The 6,596-nt window shown below is 44.5% G+C and overlaps 1 long non-coding RNA gene across 1 annotated transcript; it reads left to right on the top strand.

Moving 5' to 3' along the window:
• The first annotated feature begins 2,682 nt into the window (after positions 1-2,682).
• LOC147378843 (uncharacterized) lies at positions 2,683-5,712 on the top strand. Its single transcript, XR_015169944.1, has 2 exons — positions 2,683-3,624; positions 3,979-5,712. It is a non-coding gene; the product is annotated as an uncharacterized LOC147378843 (long non-coding RNA).
• The last annotated feature ends 884 nt before the right edge of the window (positions 5,713-6,596 follow it).

Here is a 6,596-nt window from a genome sequence, read left to right as displayed (position 1 = left end):
GGAGTTGCAACAAAAAACACACATCCCACAGTGACTGACAGACTGTACTTCCTGGCCCTTCACAGATGAAGTTTGCCAGTCTCGGTTGTTCTCTAACTCGGTCATGCTTATGAGTCTTCCCTCTACTTTGCGTGAAACTACTTGAGGCTCGGAGCATCGTCATCTCCTTTTGTCTCCTGGCATCTGACTCCATGTAGGACAGTTATGGATTTTCTTTAGCAAGTTTTGGCATCTCGAATACAGGATTTCAAGAAATGAGTCAGACTCCATAATGCAGAATAGGTCAGAAAGAAAGAGAAGTAATAATAGTTGACACGTGTTCATGGATGCTTTGTGGTATCTGTGACTTGATCGAGTGCGGTGGTGTGGGATATGGTGATGGAGGCAGCAACCTGAAACAAGGTGCTTCCAGTTAGATGGCACAGACTGGGAAGGAGGGGTGGGGAGGAGATGCGGTCTGGCAGGCAGCACACGGGAACAACAGGGCTTAGCCTGCACAGCCCAGAAAGCACAGCCTAACGAAGACCAAAAAGCGCTGAGGAATGACGGGGGCCGGGGCACAGAACCGCAAAAGGTGCTGAGGAATGACGGGGGAGAGGACAGAAGCACAAGGCCTCCAGAGACACTTCAGGCAAGCACGTAGGCACAACCAGGGGAACTGAGTAGGTGGACTGTATTCTGCCTGAAGTTAGGAAATAGAGCCACTGGCCAAGCTGGGCCTTGGTAAAAGAGACCAGACCACAGAATCAAGCAATCAAACTATGGCACAAGTTTGAATGGGTCTGATGGATACAAGGGTCTCATGGTTAAGCTCTAAACTAAGAATGGAGAGAGATTTAAATACCAAGTCCTGGAGTATTAAGTTGGATGTTAAATTCTTTCTACCTAAAATCAGGTTTTAGAAAACTAAGAAAACTAAGATCTTGGCATCCGGTCCCATCACTTCATGGCAAATAGATGGGGAAACAGTGGAAACAGTGACAGACTTTATTTTTTGGGCTCCAGAATCACTGCAGATGGTGACTGCAGCCATGAAATTAAAAGATGCTTGCTCTTTGGAAGAAAAGTTATGACCAACCTAGACAGCATATTAAAAAGGAGAAACATTACTTTGCCCACAAAAGTCTGTCTAGTCAAGACTATGGTTTTTCCAGTGGTCATGTATGGATGTGAGAGTTGGACTAGAAAGAAAGCTGAGCTCCAAAGAATTGATGCTTTTGAACTGTGGTGTTGGAGAACACTCTTGAGAGTCTTTGGACTGCAAGGAGATCCAACTAGTCCATTCTAAAGGAGATCAGTCCTGGGTGTTCATTGGAAGGATTGATACTGAAGCGGAAACCACCTGATGTGGTTTGGCCACCTGATGTGAAGAACTTACTCATTGGAAAAGACCCTGATGCTAGGAAAGATTGAAGGCAGGAGCAGAAGGGGATGATAGAGGATGAGATGGTTGGATGGCATCATCAGCTCGATGGACATGAGTTTGAGTAAACTCCGGGAGATGGTGATGGACAGGGAGTCCTGGCGTGCCGCAGTCCATGAGGTCACAAAGAGTGGGATAAGACTGAGCGACCGAACTGAACTGAACTGGAAATCAGATTTGGTTTCAGAAACTAAGCTGGATATGGCAACATAAGAAATCCCACCAGCCCCAAATATGGCAGCACCCACCCTCATGCCTGAATACTTGCAAATAACTGTAAGGAGGATGCTGTGTCTCACACCCTGCTGGTGAAGGTGAGTCCTCAGACACACAGTCCACCACCAGAGGTGATGGAAGGAAAGAGGTACCTGTGGGAGATAATTGAAAAAAAAGATTTATCACCTCATTCCAAGAGATCAAAAAAAGACTTGATGAACATGGCAACACATGGCAAGATGGAGGCCCTACGCATCAGTAGATGCCGTCCGCGCTCCGCCTGCGTTCCCGTGGCATTCATCTCGACGTGCAGAAGGCTTCTTACTGTGAGCACCCGGACCTCTCTGTGAGAAGCTGCTTCTGGTGTCTAACTTGCTTATGTGCCCAGTTGTCAGTGGTCCCTGAAACCATCGGCCAGCCAAGGCCCATGATGTGGATAAGTGCCCCACACTCCTTGTCCATCAGGTGGAATAACTCTGAGCTGTGCCATCCAGGGCAGCAGCCACCGGAGACAGGTGGGCTCCTGAGCATTCAGAATGTTGCTAGTGTCACGGAGGATAGGAATTTTCAATTTTATCTCATTTTCATTCATTTAAAGTTAAAACATGATACTCTTCAGTTACTGGAAGACCTTTATATTTGGAAAAACTTGGCTACATAAACCTACTTTTCAACTGCAAATTTTACAGATTCTAAATACACATCAGGATTAAATTTTAGTGTCCAAATCCGGTATAAATTGATTTCAAAGACATGGTAAAAAAAAAATTAGTATCTCAATAGTGTTTACATGTTGAAATAAAATTGATTTCAAAGACATGGTAAAAAAAAGTAATATCTCAATAGTGTTTTTATGTTGAAATGTAATGTTTTGAATTTAATAGGTAGAATAGATGATTAAAATCAGCTTTATCTTTTTTAACTTTTTAAATGTTGATACTAGAAAGTTTAAAACTACCAGTTTGGCCTCATACATCTCCTGGCCAGTGTGGCCAACCCGCCACATTGTCTCAGGGGGATTGACCCCCTGGTGCCCACCGTGGTAGCTAGCTTGATGACCCGCTTTTTTCTTTTTGTTTAGTCACTAAGTCACGTCCAGCTCTTCAACCCCGTGGACTGTAGCCCGCCAGGTTCTCCTCTGTCCACGGGATTTCCCAGGCAAGAATACTGGAGCAGGTTGCCATTTCCTTCTGCAGGGGATCTTCCTGCTCCAGGAATCAAACCCGTGTCTCCTGCATGGACAGGTGGATTCCTTGCCCCTGAGTCACTAGAGAAGCTGAACACGCTTTTTACGGCTTCCTTTCCTTCTCTCTTTCTGGATTCTCTGCTGAGTTTCCTGGGATTACCCCCTCAGTTTGCACTAGAATCCTTGTGTGGGAGTCTGTTTCTGGAGACTCCCAACCATGACAAACAGTGTCAAAAACAGGACAGGGAACCTTTCCTGATGGTCCGGTGGCTAAGACTCTGGGCTCCCCTTGCTGGGGGCCTGAGTTTGATCCCTGGTCGGGGAACTAGATCCCACGTGCAACCAAAGATTCCACATGCAGCATCGAAGACCCGGTGCAGACAAGTAAACAAAAATATTTTAAAAAGCAAGAAAGGGTATAGTTCCCTTTGCTGTACAGTAGGTCCTCGCTGGTTATCTATTTTATATACAGTGTATGTGCTTATGCTCATTACAACCTCCTCACTTATCTCTCCTAAACATTTTGTAATAACCTATAGAGCAAAAGGATCTGAGAAAGTATATAGATAGATAAAGATAGATCTGAATCACTTTGCTGTATAGCCGAAACTAACATGACATTGTAAATCAACTATGATTCAATTTAAAAAGCAGGAAATAATTTTAGAGATTAACTATTCTAACCTCTTACATTTATAGATGAAGAAAATGAGGTTCAGAGAGGCTAAATGATGTCACCAAGCCCACTCAGCTATTTGACTGTGAATTCAGAGCTTGACTTCAGATCTCAGGATCACAGGTCCATTTATTTTCTGATGATATTATACTGCCTTTTAAAGATTACTGACCATTTTGGAGAAGTGATTTCTAAAAGCAGAAGAATATTTGGGGCTCACAGGGAGAAATTACAGTAAACCAGCTATGTTTGTTTGGCTCAAGCCGGCTAAGCCTCCTTGGGTGAGTGGTAGCCTTTCCTTGCTCCTGGTTGGAAACCTGGGGAGGCTCGTTGACCCTGCTGGTCCTTCTCATAGAACCAGGAGCCCTCTGGCCAGCTGTAGCCACAATCTCATCTCCGAAAGTAGATCATTCAGTCCTGATATGAATCCTACTGAGTTGAAAGTTAACTCTTTCTTTCCCCCTCTTCTTTTTCCAGATGGTTATGCAGTTGTTGAGCCACCAGGATTGGGGCAGAGAGACAGAAGGAGAAGCAGGAAGCGCAGGTATCGGGTACCATTTCGAGATGACGGGACCCTCTCTGGACCTGGGAGGCATTCACCGCTGACCCTCGCGCTGTCAGAGACTTGGTCAGGTCTTTTCAAGTTTCCTTTGCTGGGCCTTTCTGACTGCAACCCCGCTGATGTGATAGGTCTCCTTTGGCAGCATCCCACCCTCTCACCACCCCCCTCCACCACTGGTTCCATCAGTCTGCTCCTCATCCTCTGCCTGGCCATCTTGGGAAGAAGCCTGAATGACTCCAGTCTGATCACCTGCTCTGGGGTTTGTGCACCTTTAACCCGTGATCCAAAATCACCGTGGATGGTGACTGCCGCCATGAAATTAAAAAACGCTTGCTCCTTGGAAGAAAAGTTATGACCAACCTAGATAGCATATTAAAAAGCAGAGACATTACTTTGCCCACGAAGGTCCGTCTAGTCAAAGCTCTGATTTTTCCAGTAGTCATATATGGATGTGAGAGTTGGACTATAAAGAAAGCTGAGCACCGAAGAATTGATGCTTTTGAACTGTGGTGCTGGAGAAGACTCTTGAGAGTCCCTTGGACTGCAAGGAGATCCAACCAGTCCATCCTAAAGGAGATCAGTCCTGGGCGTTCATTGGAAGGACTGATGCTGAAGCTGAAACTCCAATACTTTGGTCACCTGATGGGAAGACCTGACTCATTGGAAAAGACCCTGATGCTGGGAGGGATTGAGGGCAGGAGAAGAAGGGGACGACAGAGGATGAGATGGTTAGATGGCATCACCAACTCAATGGACATGAGTTTGAGTAAACTCTGGGAGTTGTTGATAAACAGGGAGGCCTGGCGTGCTGTGGTCCATGGGGTCGCAAAGAGTCAGACATGACTGAGCGACTGAACTGAGCTGAGCCCGTTGTCCACAGGAAGTGCAGTTTATCTCCCAGATCAGCAATGGACCCCCTCGTTGGCCATCCGCAGATCCTTTGGCTTTCCCCTGTAGGAGTTCAGCAAAGGACCTCTGAGTTCCCCAGCTGCAAAGAACACACGTCAAGAAAGAGCCTCAACAGCCTAAAAATGGTCTCACGGAAGCCCCTGTCATTAGGTTTGGGGTAGTGGGTAGTGGTGGGGTCTGTCTCTCCCCCTTGTGAGCTGGACTCTAGGGTTCTCTTCCAAGTTACTCCCCTCAGAATCCCTCTTTCGCCTCCCAGCCCTGACCCCACTGACGAGCTTGCAGAAGGCAGGGGTTCCAGGAAGCGTGTAACCAGTGTCAGCGCCGCCTTCGTAAATTTCCTACGGTCTAGCACCGCTCTTGTCGCGTGACCTCGTTCTACTGCTGTGACTCACTGGAAACTACAGACTTAATGTCTTCATTGAGCTGATATATTACAAACAGTTGAGCTGGGAATAAATAAAACTGACACGGCTAATATGGACCTTTTATCACTAGAGCCTGGCAACGAAAGAAACAGGTCCATGCCCAGGTAAACAGCATGTAAAGCGAACGTTTAGGTTTTAGGGTTTGTAATTATTTTCTAAATAAGATACGCAGGCCGTCAAATATTTGAAAAGATCCTGGGTGAAGCTACAGGAAAAAAAATCATGTTTTATTGTGCTATCTTGGTTTTTTTCTTTTTCTCTTTTGACTTCAACTGTATGGGTTTTAATGAAATAAATAAGTATTAGATGTCTTCAGAGCTGTGTGATTTCCTTTGATAACTGCTAAGACAACAGAGGTTTCGATTGTTTTTGATCTGCTTTGATCTCCCTCAACTACTCTTTTTTTCAGCATTGTAGCTTTTCTTTTTTGCAATTTTTATGTGAGAATGAACAATAAAAGATAACATTGTTGTTATAATTAATTGAAGAATATGGCTGCATCTACGCATAAAATCACTTGCAACCGTCATCTTCAACTTTTTTTCAGTAGGTTGTTTTATTTGCTTGTCTACAGCACAACTGGAGCCAGAGCAAGCGAATTTCTTCTTTTTCTTTCCAAAAGAGATAATTTTAAAATGTTAGACCATTTCACAGTCTGAAAGTTTAGTGTCAAAGCATTTCAAACATCATTTCTGTTTGAAAACTCATCACTGTCTCTTACAGGAACATGAAAATGTTTAGTAACCGAACTCCAAATATACCAAACTCTAAATTGCTTGTTTGAAAATAAAAACACAAAACGCCCAAGTTGGCAATCTTTGATGAGTCCTTTCCAGGATTGTTTAGAGAACGAAATAGCTAGGCTTTGTTTAGGTGGATAATTCGTCAAGGATTTGCCCTAATGATTGCGTAGTGGCTTCCGTGAACGCAGGCACAGTCTTGGTGCCAGATCAACATAGCAGAAGTCATGACAAGTTTCCTGCAGCCTTAGCTCTCAGGCAGTACCAGCCTTGTTTTAAAATGAACAAAGAGGAAAAGAAAGGAGAAAGATGTAATGTTAATAGACTTCCTTCTGTGATCTCTCAGGGAGAGGTCTTTTTAAATAAGGGGCTTGAACTTGACCTTCTTCAGTGGCACAAAGGTCCCATGGTGGTTTTTAAAGTCATATTTAAATTTTAATAATTTTACTCATTGGAGGC

The sequence above is a fragment of the Bos grunniens genome, chromosome 1, assembly GCF_055505025.1.
Source record: "Bos grunniens cultivar Pamir isolate PY7600 chromosome 1, Bosgru_T2T1.0, whole genome shotgun sequence".
Classification (NCBI taxonomy): Eukaryota; Metazoa; Chordata; class Mammalia; order Artiodactyla; family Bovidae; genus Bos; species Bos grunniens.
This window is presented reverse-complemented; position numbering and strand designations above follow the sequence as displayed.